Raw genomic sequence first — 14,022 nt, forward strand, 5'->3', positions numbered from 1 at the left:
TAGTTCAACATTTTTGAATTGCTGCCAATCTCACCACTCCAAACACAATGTAATCTCTCCAGAATCCACGGGCTGACACAGTCCACCCAGATTTTCAATGTCAACATATGGCTGGGGTAGTTGATCAATTTGTCCTATCCTCTGTCTTCTGTTATGGTACCAGGTGTCCTCCACAGATTATACTGTACAGTTGTATCCTCCTGTCAAGCCTGTTCCCAGCCCCAGTACCCGGGAGTGATGGCAGGTTCCATGGCCATGCCTAGCTCAGCCCTTCACCACCCAATTCTTAAGCTAAGCAGCAGGACTTGTATTTCCACAGGGTTAGGCCCACATATCCTCTACAGGATCTACCCCTAGACCTGGTTCTCTTGTGTGCTGGTTGGTGTCATGTCCCAGCCTGATGTGATCTGTCCACGGTTACAACACTCACTACCATGTACTGGAATCTAGCCCTGCCAGACAGACATCCAACCCTAGCTTTTGGCTTGTGGTGGTCAGCAATGTTCCACGCTAACAAGCCTAGCTCAGAACTCCCATTTGTGCTGGTACATTGGTCTGACCAATAAAGGTCTTCCCATCTCTCCCCATCTCTCCCCTTCAACCACCAGGTTTAAGTCCTCTTGCCTACCTGCAAGTACAGTGCTTGTCGTTAGGAGTCCCTCAGGAGTCATTCCTTACCTACACATACAATGCCCTTATCCACGGATGCCCTCAGCAGTAATTCCTCACTTGGGCATGAATCTGCAGGTCATCGCTCTCGTTCCCCTGTGCAATTCCCCAATCTCCCTACACATCCTTAACTCCAAGTTCCCGGAGCGCTCCTAGCAGAGGCAAAAAGACCTCAGCAGGCCTCTGAAGTTGTCCCTGGCTCCTGAGGAGCACGCAGGCTCAAGGTGACTTCAGGCAGGCCCAGCCTGGAGCCCCGCCTGTCTCTGCCACCTGGGTGGGGGCAAAAAGCGAACATCCTATTCTAACGCACAGAATATCACATTTTAAAATGACATAATACAAAAAATGGAAATTTGACATTTGAAAACAAATGTGAAAAAATTCCATTAAAACTGAATTTCAGAGCATTAATAAAATTTAGAATTAGAATACTCTATCAATGATGACAAGCAAATATCACTTCTGAGTTATAAATTAATTTTCATAGCCTTTTCAAGACAAAAAGACATCTTCTCACCTTCAGTACTATACTTCCAACTATCATATTTGGAGTATATTTCTACATAAAATCTGTAAGAATAATAACTGATTTTCTTAAATAGGGTATTTAACTTAAATAATCTCTTATTAATAAATTGACAAACATTATTCTCTAAATTTCATTCTATCAATCCATAAAATTCAACAAAGAAACATTTATTGATTCAGCACATGTAAAAAAAACCAAGTAGTTAGGCAACATTACATAAAAAACATCAATAACACAGAACTGAAAAACAAATCAAGCTGAAACTTACGAAAATCAAGTTCAAATTTTACTTCAAACATTTGATCATCATATGCTACAAAAGCCAAATAGCAATTGTCACTTTCCTACTAAAGAATTTCCAGAAACTGTTTTATGCCCTTCAAGGTATATCCATTCTATTGAATATAATTCATGCTTTCTATCAGTAGGATAATCAAAACATATATTCCATTCTAAGCAGCATTTCCTAACTTCAGCTTTCAGTGTTTCCTGGAAAATTATAAATAGTACTTTTCCAAATTACATTACACATTTGGAAAATATCTACATGTTGTTAACCGCACCTTGGACAGCAGTATGTTCCCATGATCTTTCTTCTACGGAAGAACTAAAAAATGCTACACACTAAACTAAAGCCAATCCTATTTCCAATTCTCATGTTTCATTTGAAAAAATAGATTGTTTTATTCTATGGACGACTCTATAGGGTAAAGGCTATATAAATACCTTTCAATCACGCCAACATATATATATATATATATGTCTTACATTTATATGTATATGCGCACTATACACCTAGTATATGTTTATTTAAGGAACTTTCAATACATGTTCTTACACTACTGAGTCACTACTCTTCAGGAAAGACTAGTTTTGCAGAACGTGTGACAAACACCCAAAGTAAATGTGGCAGTATAACCAACGTCCTGAGTAGAGTTACTGATATTTTTTGTTAAATGTTAAGCCACATTTTTAAACTAATTTTAAATTACAAGGCAGCATAGAATTTGTTACATAACTAAGATCATTAATCAATCTTGCTGGGCACAATTCACCCCCAAAAACGACAAACTATATACCAACAAAGAAATCAAGAAAGAAAGGAGAACACTACAGTATTTACACTAAAACTGTATGAAACACTTGGATTTCCGGAGCAACCTGTCTGCAGAAAGAATTTTACCACAGTTACACTGAAAGGATATACCAGTTCTTTTTCTAGTTATTCTCTCAGGAATTGCATAAATATTGAGAAATCTAGAAATAGAGATACACATACACATATAAAAATTGTTGTCAGGATGTGAGTTATTGCTGCTCGGGGACTGCAATAATTTATGTAACATCTGTTTTCATATTTTTTCTAATTTTTCTCCTAATTAACATGCATATTTAACGCATAAATGCTCAGATCACCTTTTTTTAATTTTCTTTTTCCGGCTGACTCTTTCCCTATTTTTGAAGTTTACATTCACAGGGAGAATTCAGGAGCAGTGGCAACTGAAATCTTACTGAAGATACAATTTTCAAACTGTAAATAATAGTACCAAGCCAATATTCAAAGAATTATTAAAACCTTCGGAGTCTTCAAAAGTATATTTCTACCTGCCAACAATAGCTATGTAGTGAAAACTACAAAAAACAAATATAAAAAAAGTTCTGATATTATTTTATGCTTCAAAGTTTCCTAAGATCTAAATAAAATCAACTCAAATAGCTATAATATCTTGATTTAGGAACGTCAGAGAATTCTAGAACTTGAATGCCTTATCAGCTAAAATAAATCAAACACTGAACACATTCTGAATAGTAAAATTCACAATGTAAATAATCAGTTATGTCCTTTTTTATTTCAATTGTAAACTTCTAATACTGCAAAGATTCAATTACAGAATATTTTTTACTCTGATGCTCTTTCAAGAAGAACCAAATTCTGGGATGTTCTTAATCCTCACTAGGAAATTAAACAATTAAAATAATACTTAGAAACAAACAACGAAAAAAAAGAAAAAAAATTAAAACAAAAAACTATCATTTGTGTTAACTTTCAATGGATAAAACAGAATGACAAGGAAAGAAAACCAGTGCAACAATAACATAAGTATTACCAAATAACAGTGCTTCGCAGTCACCACCCATGGCCCAACATGCTTGTGCCTCACTCTAGAATTAATTGCCTGATGTTACAATTGCAGAAGTTACACATCTCAGTCAGTCATTCAGTACTTGTCAGCTACAGTCAGAGCTGTTCTGGGCTTCCGTAAATGTTGAAACTGTCTCAGTCCTCATGAAACTTACACTCGACTTAGAGAAAAAGACAGTACATAGTAAGCATGCAAATTCCGGCAGCTAAGTGCACACAAAATTCAATGCTATTAAAAATATGTGGTGAGGCACTATGACATTTTATAACATGAAATTTGATTTTTTACAAAGATGTACAACTGCTTCAGATGAGAGCTTAAAGGTAAAAATGGGAGGTGGTTCAGCCTGGGGCAAAGCAAATGCAAAGGTCCAAACAGAAGTGCTAATAGCTCCTGCAGAGGCCAGACAGGATCAGAGACTTCCATCACACCAGCAGGGGGAATGCACCTGAAACAAGGCAATCCTGACACAGTGTCAGCCAATCACTGAAGAGGGTTTTTGTTTGTTTTACTGGAAAGTCAGATTTAGAGACAGGAGAGAGAGAGAGACAGAGGCCTTCTTCCTTCCATGCACTGGTTCACTCCCCAAGTGGCTACCACAACCAGAGCTGAGCTGATCCAAAGCCAGGGGCCTGAAGATTCTTGGGGGTCTCCCACATGGGTGCCGGGTCCCAAGGCTTTGGGCCATCCCCCACTGTTCTCCCAGGTCACCTGGCTTCGGGCTCCTGGCTTCGAATTGGCTCAGCTCTGGTAGTGGTGGCCACTGGGGCAATGAAATCAGCATACGGAATATCTTCCCCTCTCTGTATATCTGACTTTCGAATAAATTTTTTTTTAAAAAAAGCTAGCCTAAATCTGAATACAGACTGTTGATTACTATAGGCTAGGAGGTAAGGCAGAGTGAGAGGAAGCTGAACTTTAAAAAGCAGGAGAAGCTGGATGTGGTACACAAATTATTGTCATACTAAATTAAGCTGTCAATACAGAGGAAGCTAGATACAGGATACACTAAAATGTTCTACTGTTTCCCAGTTTTTGTTTCGCTAATTTAAAGCTATTCTAAAGTTAACAGTTATAAAGAAAAGATACTCAATAATTTTGTTGGGTCATTTTTCACCCCACGATTTACATCCGGATATGCTATAATACAGTCAAAAAGGGTAACATGTACAGAATTCTTAATATTATATCTAATATTTCATTCATGCTTCCCATTTCCCTACCCTTCTCAAGGACTACCTGGAAAAAAAAATGTAATGAGGAGAAATTTAGGAGCACTAACTTCCTTACGATCTCATGACTAGCAAGTGACACTCAGTAAGTGACACTGCCAAGCCCTCAGTCCAAGCAATCTTACTCTGGTGTCCATTTGGTCTTAACCACTGCAAGATGCCACACTGATTTTAAAGAGTCAGCTAAATGGGATAACAGGCAAATGGGTTTACTTGATCATCACCCACTATGTTAGTGACTTCCCTTCATATAAGCATCTCAAAACTACTGACACAGGGTAAGTCTGCCCCTCTTCTATGTAAATGAAATGCTTCCATGGTCTCCTAAGAATAAAATACAGGTTCCCTCCCTAATCTTCCTTAATCTTATTTCATAATTAGGCTCAAGGAAAACAGAATTAAAATTAAAAAGTAAATTTCTTTTCAAAATAAACTTTTTCAATCCACAGGGTTTTTTTTTAATCACGATCTTAATATATACAGATTACTAAAAAGTTTTCATCAACATGACCTTGTCCTTCAATTTCATTTTCCATGAAGTACTCCCATTCAAGATATTTTTCCACCTAATATTCATATTTATTCATCACTTGCCATATTTGGTGCTAAATTTGACTTCCATTCTACCCTTATGTCTAGGCAGTACTAAAAACAAGAAACAATGAACATATAAGTCAAAAAGAGATGTTTTTGAAATTAAAGAGTATATTTCCAAAATTATTATTGATATCAAAAAGATAACTTCTCTTCCATATACTCCGATTCCACGTAAGATGAAGCTCCTGATCTCAAGATCAACGTATCCGTGTAAGAAACAGTGGTCTCCATCACTCGTTCTAATGGAGCAAATGAGCCGATGTCATTCTGACAGTTACTTTGGGTTCCTAGGGTTCATTCCAATGTCACATGCGCCATCAGGAAATCCCAAGAACCGTGGTTTCCCTGAGAAAGTTACAGGTGCAATCTGACTCAGAAGAAAAAGCTCCTTTCGGCTTATGTTAGTCTGATTTCATTTCCTGTGGCAGACAAAAGACCTGGGAGTTTAAACACAGTTATCCTCCACAGAATAGTGTATAAGTTCATTTTTGAAAAGAGATTTATTTATTTTTATCTGAAAGACAGCTTTTACAAAGAGAAACGTTCTGCCATCTGCACCTTCACCTCCCAGATGGCTGCAAGGACCAGAGCTGAGCTGATCTAAAGCTGGGAGCCAGTTTTTCCCAGGTCTCCCATGTGGGGATAAGGTCCCAAGGACTTGAGCCAGCCTCTGCTGTTTTCCCAGGCCATAAGCAGAGAGATGGATGGGAAGTAGAGCAGCTGGGCCACGAATCAGCACCCATACAAGATGCCGGCGCCAAAGGACAGAACATTAGTCTGCTGCGCTGGTGCACTGGCCCCCAAGTGCATTTTCAAACAAAGGATCCTCTTCGTTTAAATATGTCATTGTAATTAACTCATAAATTCTTTTAAATAGATTGATAAATCGCTTTAATTCTCAAAAAGATTAAGTTCATAAACTATCATGCATATATGACTACTGTAATCCTCAGTAGCTTAGTCTAATTTCAGCTGAATGTAAACAAGATTTTGTGGCTAGAAATGCCTTAATAAAACTTCACTGACCATTAATTTGTTAACAGTCACATTATTTTAAATAAGTTAACATCTGGATTTTACATACTTAAAATATCCACCTTTAGATTGGTCCAGTCTTTTCTGGGTTGATCTTAAGGTCAGATCTCTGTTTAGAGCACACCCCCGTCTCAGAGCAGCAGAGCCGTGTGTCCCAAACAACCGGCCTTTCTCGGCATCACAGAATCTGAGATTGTGTCTACAGAAATGAGTGACTTAGCAACATGATAATTTTAAAGGAATCGGCTTATTAAGCCACAGAAAGTATTAGTCACACAGAATTAAGTACTTTTACACAACTAGAATACATATATGCCAATTATACAATATCCTACAACCACATACATCAAAAAACCCTAGAATTTTTCAAGCACATTTAGCAGAACTCAACTATGAGTTTAGTGCAAAACATGTAATGAAAATATCTGATTTACCTGCAAGTCTTAAATTTTTAGCAATCAGAATTCTGCAAAGAAGGCTTCAGATTTCTAAAACTTAAGCTTTTTGAACTGAAAAGTTCATTCCACAAAGGTTAAACTATGTTCCTAAGTTTAGACACCTAATGTTTAAAAAAGGACAACAGAGTTCATCCATACTTTGAGTTTACTGAGTCGACCTCTGTGCAGATAAAGGACACTGTGCTTCATCTGGGGACTGGTCAGTTGACAAGCACATATCCAATGTGCGTGTAAACATATCACCAATCCTCTCACCAGGCATTTAAGATAATAAAACAAGCAAACAAGAAATACAAACAGCACAATTTAAAAAGTCTTTGTTAATATCCAATAATGTAACACAGAAATCACATTTACGCTATGTATAATAACAAATGCTTTTCTGTGATACAAAATCCACTTTTTTATATTAAGATGAAGGACATTCACCAAATTATTGTGACTTCTGTTATTGCACTCTGGAATAAGTGATCAGTCATTGGAGCACGCGGTGTAACTGAAGGTGCATTGATCTCCACTGTCACAGAATACAAGGAGCACAGGTCCTTCCTTCTGTGACTAACTTAATGTTCCCTCTCCTCTTCTAATAAACTCCGACCAGAAGACCCCTAATAGGGTCTATTTTTTTACCAAAATTTCTCCCTTGAGGAATTTTTACTTTAGTCTTTCACTCAAACTGAGTAATATCAACATATGAAACATGAGACTGCTATAACTCATTATAAAATAGATTACTGATACATATTTTCATAAGGAAAATTATTACTAGTAATCATTAATATTCATGAAATTTGTATTGTAATAACTTTTAGAAGACACAAATGAAATGAAAATATGACACCTAAGAAACATTTAACTTAATATAATTAAATATGAATGAAAGCTCTTCAGGAGCGAAAAATTAAATACAGCATTTTATAATAAATATTATATGGTCAGTTCACAAGTTCTAAAAGTTTTTTAAGATTAGAACATAAAACTAATAAGTCATTTCTATCATGAGCAAAAAAATTAAAAATAACCGAAAATCAGTACTCCATATCATATGTCCCAAGGAAGATTTTGATTGCCTATCACTGGCTTCAGACAAAACAGAAAATTTCTGCTCTCAAATGCAGTGCACCAAAACAAGGAAGCAGGGGGTGGGGGCAACAAGACATGGCTTAATCAATTTCCCCTGAACAGTTAATGCAATGTTTCAGAAGTGAATGATTCAACATGGCAGAACTGCTAGTAGTGTTAAAGTCAGTTGCTAGTTGCCAGCATTGTGCCACAGTGGGTTAACCCTCTCACTTTGGCTTCAGCATCCCACAAAGGCACCAATGAGTCCTGGATACAATAATTCTAACCTAGCTCTGCTAAGGCAACTGGAAAGCAGAAGATGGAGGGCATGTGTGTGCCTCTGGCTTCTGTATTCGAAAGACAGAGGAACAGAGAGAAGAGAGACACAGTAAGATCATCTGCTGGTTCACTCCCAAGATGGCTGCAATGGCTGGGGCTGGTCCAGGCCAAAGACAGGAGCCAGGAGCCAGGAGCCAGGAGCCAGGAGCCAGGAGCCAGGAGCCAGGAGCCAGGAGCCAGGAGCCAAGAGGTTGTTCCAGGTCTCCCACCCTGGCGCAGAGACCCAAGTGCTTGCGTCCTCTTTCACCACTCTTCCAAGACACACCAGAAGTGAGCTGAACCAGAGGTAGAGCAGCTACAACTTGAACAAGTACCCATGCCAGATGCCACTGCTGCAGGTGGTGGTTTATGCACAATGCCACAGTATCAGCCTCCAAATAAAATAAAGAGGGTAAAAAATTAAACTGATACCAAAATATGATTTCTAAAAACTCCAAAGGTTTTGGAGTCCCTCTTGTTTGGAAGGGTTTGGGGGAGGCAGGCACTGGTATGTTGGAAAGAACGTAACACAGTACAACTCCCAAGTACAAAAAACTGGGGAACAGTGAATGACAGCACATAAGCATCTGAGCTTTGAAACATCAAGTCTATGTCCAAGAATTGATTCTGGAAACATATCTCCACTAGAATGACAACAGAATGCACAAAGGTATTCCTCGCAACACTGTAAATGCAAAACACAGAAAGCTACTTAAATGTGCAAGCACATGAGACTGGCTGTATTGCACATACAGTAAATACAAGCATCGATAAATTGCATTAGAAAAATCTCTGAATGGATCTGGAATTACAATAGAGCTGAAAATGATAAAAAAAAATAAAGTACAGAACATTTTCTTGCATGCTATCTCTGTATCTGTGTGAGAAAGAGAAATAAGAAAATACATCTACATATTTGTATAAAAATGAGTACAGCTCGGGCCCGGTGTGGCGGTGCAGTGGTTAAGGTCCTCGCCTTGCACGCCCGGGATCCCATGTGGGCGCCGGTTCTATCCCGGCAGCTCCACTTCCCTTCCAGCTCCCTGCCTGTGGCCCGGGAAAGCAGTCAAGGATGGCCCAAAGCTCTGGGACCCTGCACCCGCGTGGGAGACCCGGAAGAGGCTCCTGGCTTCGGATCGGCAGAGTATCGGCTGTTGCACTCACTTGGGGAGTGAATCATTGGATAGAAGATCTTCCTTTCTGTCTCTCCTCTCTGTATATCTGCCTTTCCAATAAAATAATAATAATAAAAAAAATAAATCTTTAAAAAAATGAGTACAGCTCAGAAACAATAAAGTTGGCTTAACACAACTGATAGGGTATGACAGAAGAATGGAATTAAGTTTCCTGAGTATATATTATTGTAAGAAGAGTAGATTATATGTTCAACATATTCAAAATATTAGATCAACAAAAATATGTAGGGGTCACCATAGAAGAGCAAGTTCTACTGCTGCCTGTAATGCCAGCTTCTTGCTGGTTTCCGACCTCACTGGTTTCCACAAGCCTGGAAAAGAAGCAGAAATAGGCCCTAGATGTCATCCATGTGGGAGACCATGATGGAGGTTAGGCCTCCTGGCTTCAGCCCAGCTCAGTCATGGCTGCTCGGGCCAACTGAGAAGTCAATCAGCAGATGGAATCTGTCTCTCTCTCTCTCTCTCTCTCTCTCTCTCTGCATGTGTGTATCTCTATTTCCTTTTGCTCATTCTGATTTTCAGCTAAAGAACACTAAAAATTAAAATAAAGTAATATATGTAGGAAGAAAAAAAAAACTAAAAGAAAAGTAAAATAAGTAAAATCAACTGCATTTAACATTAATACTACATCAACATTCAAGCCTTTAGAAAGGACCTAGTAACAACAAGCATATTAGTGCCACAATCTTAGTAATTATAGCTTTTTGCACTAAAAAAAAAATCAGAGGGCCTAGCACAGGGACTCAGTGGTTAAATGCTTGCCTTGCACACACTGGGACCCCAGACAGGTCCAAGTTTGTGTCCCAGCTGCTCCACTTTCCATCCAGCTCTCTGTTTGTAGCCTGGGAAAGCAGTCGAGCATGGCCCAAAGCCTTGATACCCTACACCCGTGTGGGAGACCCCAAGAAGCTCCTGTCTCCTACCTTCAAAGTAGAGAATAGGAAGCACTCAGGTATGTGATAAAGGACCGTTAAAACCTTCATTAACCAGAGGTGGGTTATCTTAGTAGTCAACTGTTCAAATGCAATAATACAGAATAAACCACTTTAAAAATAGACATCTACAAGCTCATGCTAATGATAACAATCAAAAGAAAAGTCAGCCAATCACAAATGTTTTTATTTCTCAGAATGCTAAAGTCGATCGTAAATACCAAAGAAGAAGGGCTAGAACAGGAAAATTAATTGTTTGCAACCATTAAAAAATTTTGGGTCAGGAATCATCATTGTACACTCAATTTAGGTGAAAATTTTGATGAGGAGCATGACACTTGTATAGTCTTTAAGTATTTTCCCAAAAAGTATTTATTGTTGCATCAGACAAAAAGAAGAAAAGGGAGAGAGTGGGGTGTGATGGGAAGGGTGGAGAGGAGAGAAAGGAATGCAAAAGAGAAGAGAAATCCAGCAATGCCTTCGCCAAGTGATCGTCTCGAAAATATCTCCTGATGTGATACCCCAAGAAGGGCACATCATTTCTTTAGCATTCTCGTCAGCCAGGACGCTCTGAAGTCACAGTAGGCAATCCCAAATGAGGACCAGTTGCTAGCCAGCAAGCCGGATGGACAAGCAACGGAGGGCTATACTAAAAACAGATAAATGTCATAAAAGACAAGGAAAAGCTATGAAACTAAAGAAGGCTAAACAGCCATGAAAAAGGCACTGTGTAAATTTAGACAACGCATAAAGAATATTATTATGTCATTTGACAAAATCAAAATATGAATTATATAATTTTGTGGCAATATTAAAATTATGGATGCTGATTGGTATATTATCGTTATGAAAGTGAAGATCCAAATTCTTAGGAAAAACACAGAATGATTTTTGGAAATATGCAAAAAGTGCACAGACAACAAAGGAGAATTAAATGTTAACAAAAGGTAAATCTGGATAAAGACCGTTCCACTCTTACTATTACAACTCCTCTGTAAACTTAAGATCATTTTAATGATACTAGTTTTCAGAGTTAGCCATTTGCTGCTTTGTCTATTCTATTATATCCATGTCACAACTGAAGCAAGTGTGAGATGTCCCTAAATGAAGTTGGTAATTGGTGAGTAGAACTTCTATTACTTAGTCTAACAATGGCTTGAACCATCATAATACATTGCATTTTTGCACTGATGCTTTACATTTTAGAACCTCTGCAGATGTAATATTTCCAAGGCCATTCATGCTTTCTTATACTAGTTTTTCAATTCCCTCGCATAACATTCTGTTTCTTCCAACCAGAAGCCCACAGTTTTATATGATCTTTCAAGCCAACTTTACTTATTAATTTGTTTTTAATCAAATCTCCAATCAAAATCCTATGTTTTGGATTTAAGAGGTTTTTGTGTTGTTGTTGTTCATTTGTTTGTTTCTCTCAAACTTTACCAGAAAGCACTATACTGACTCCAATCAGCAACTGGAGTTAAAATAATATATTAACTACCCTTCCTTCCAAAGCCCAGTATAGCCTACTCTACGTTAGAAATAACTAGTGTTTAGCTTGTTCCATTGCTTACGTTTTTATCTCTTTGCAGTAAACAGAATACTAAATTTCTTTACATTTATTACCCAAATGTCACTGAGGTCAGTTCAAAACATACTTTCCAAAGAATAATTCTCAGTAATACCAGACCTCTACAATGTGTGCATTTTTAAAAGGTTTAATTCTATTTGAAAGGCAGACTTTAAGTAGAAAGAGAAATAGGTCTTCCATCCACTGGTTCACTCCACAACCGGCCACAATGGCCAGAACTGAGCTACTATGAAACTGGCAGCCAGGAGCTGCTTCTGAGTCTCCCGTATTGGTGCAGGGTCCCAAGAATTTGAACCATCGTCCACTGCTTTCCCAGATCATAAACAAACAGCTGGATCAGAACAGAAGCAGTTGGGACATAAACCAGCACCCATATAAGAAGTCAGTGCCACAGCTCCAAGGATTGGCCCGTGGAGTCACCATGCTGGCCCCAATGTTTACATGCTTAACTCCTTCTGTCCACAAGGGTTATAGCATCACTCACCTTTTGCACTTAAATAACAACATTAGAAAGTATGTTTTAAGTAGCATAACACAATGGCAATTTCAAAAGTTTTCCCTGTCTTTTTAATTTAGTTTTTATTAAAATAAATTCAGAAAGAAATATTTTGTACCCATGCAAGATGAGAAGATAACATAAAGCGATGCTCTGGACAGTTAGGTCTGGAAGATGTTGGGTTGCACTGAGTTGCTACAGACAACTAGTTAATGTGCACTTAGGAGGAAGGTCTGAGACTCGGAGAGATGGGTCCCTGTCGTTCACACGAGTGATCCAGACGGAGTTCTTGGCTCCCAGTGTCAGCCCAGGCCCAGCGTCGGGTCCAGTTGTTTGTGGCCATTGAAAGAACGGCCAGTGAGAGATATTTCTTCTTCTCTGTATCCCCATGCCCCACTTTCAAAATTTTAAAAAACTGTTCAAAGTTTTAAACATACAAATACAGCAAATAAAGAGTCTGAAGGAGAAGCGTTATACCATCACTACCCAGGTCTAAATGTTCACATGAACTAGGTGGGGGTGTTAAACAAATGGAGATGTTTTTATTGTTTTTGAGCGAACACTTCACATTTATTGAGCCTTTACTAGGTACCTGGAAATACTAAAGAAAAATATAATTAAATTACACAATCCTCACATAGCACCCCTAAGAATTAGGTACTATCTTTTTTTCCAGGACTCCCCAGGGCAATGTCACAAAGGCGCTGGATTCCACCCTAGGCAGGAGCCATAAGTACTACCTTATTTTAAAATATTTCAAATAATACATAAAAGTATAAAAAGTGCAATGAGCACACACACACACAATTTTTAAAGTAGGGATAAACAGACATAATTTGGAAATCATGACAAAAAGTTCACAAATGAGGAAAGCAGAATACATTATTACATAAAGTATACAATTCAGTGAAGATATTTATAAATATCTATATAATACTACAACACCACATTTTAAACAATATATATGTATGTATATATAACTTTCATGTGAGAAAACAATGTGGAATTCTTCTTCCCTTGTCAAGATTATTTCACTTAGCATGATTTGCAATTTCACTCATTTTGCTGCAAATATTACGATTTCATCCTTCTTAGTGGATTAGTAATATTCCACTATGTACATATTCCATATTTTCTTTGCCCAGACATGCACTGATAGCCATGCCAGCTGATGCCATATCCTTGATACAACTAACATGACAGTGCAGGCATATCTTTCATATGTTGACTTCATTCCCTTTGGACATACTCCCAGAAGTGGGATATTTTGGTCATGTGGTAGATCTATTTTTAGTTTCTTAAGGAATTCCCACACTGTTCTCCATACTAGCAGCACTAATCAGCACACCTTTCAGGAGTCCATTAGAAGTCTCTCTCTTCCACAGCTTCACCAGCATGTTGCTGTTTTTTGACTTGTCGATAGCAGCCTATTTAACTGGAGGGAAATGATGGCTGGATTGTTGGAATTATTTGCATTTCCCTGGTGGCTTAATGAGATTGAGCATTTTTTTAAATGTGTGTATTGGCCATTTGTATTATGTCTTGAAAAAATGCCATTGAGATTCCTTGCCCATTTCTGAACTGGGTTGTCTGGGTTATTATTGAATTTCTGGGGTACCCTGTATGCTCTCAGTATTGATACTTCATCAGATATATATATCTATAAGTTGCAAAATGTTTTTTTCCCATTCTGATTCTGATTTAGCACCAAGGGCTAGTGTCAGAGGTCTGATATTTCTACCAAGCTCTCAGGGAACACCAAT

At 38.1% G+C, this 14,022-nt stretch overlaps 1 protein-coding gene across 1 annotated transcript in view; it reads right to left on the reverse strand.

The window, feature by feature from the left end:
- The window catches only part of TBC1D5 (TBC1 domain family member 5), a 354,778-nt gene that overhangs the window by 274,498 nt on the left and 66,258 nt on the right, over positions 1-14,022 (reverse strand). The window lies entirely within an intron of this gene.

Source organism: Ochotona curzoniae, unplaced genomic scaffold (genome assembly GCF_017591425.1).
Source record: "Ochotona curzoniae isolate NIBS_2020 unplaced genomic scaffold, NIBS_Ocur_1.0 contig_1302, whole genome shotgun sequence".
NCBI lineage: Eukaryota > Metazoa > Chordata > Mammalia > Lagomorpha > Ochotonidae > Ochotona > Ochotona curzoniae.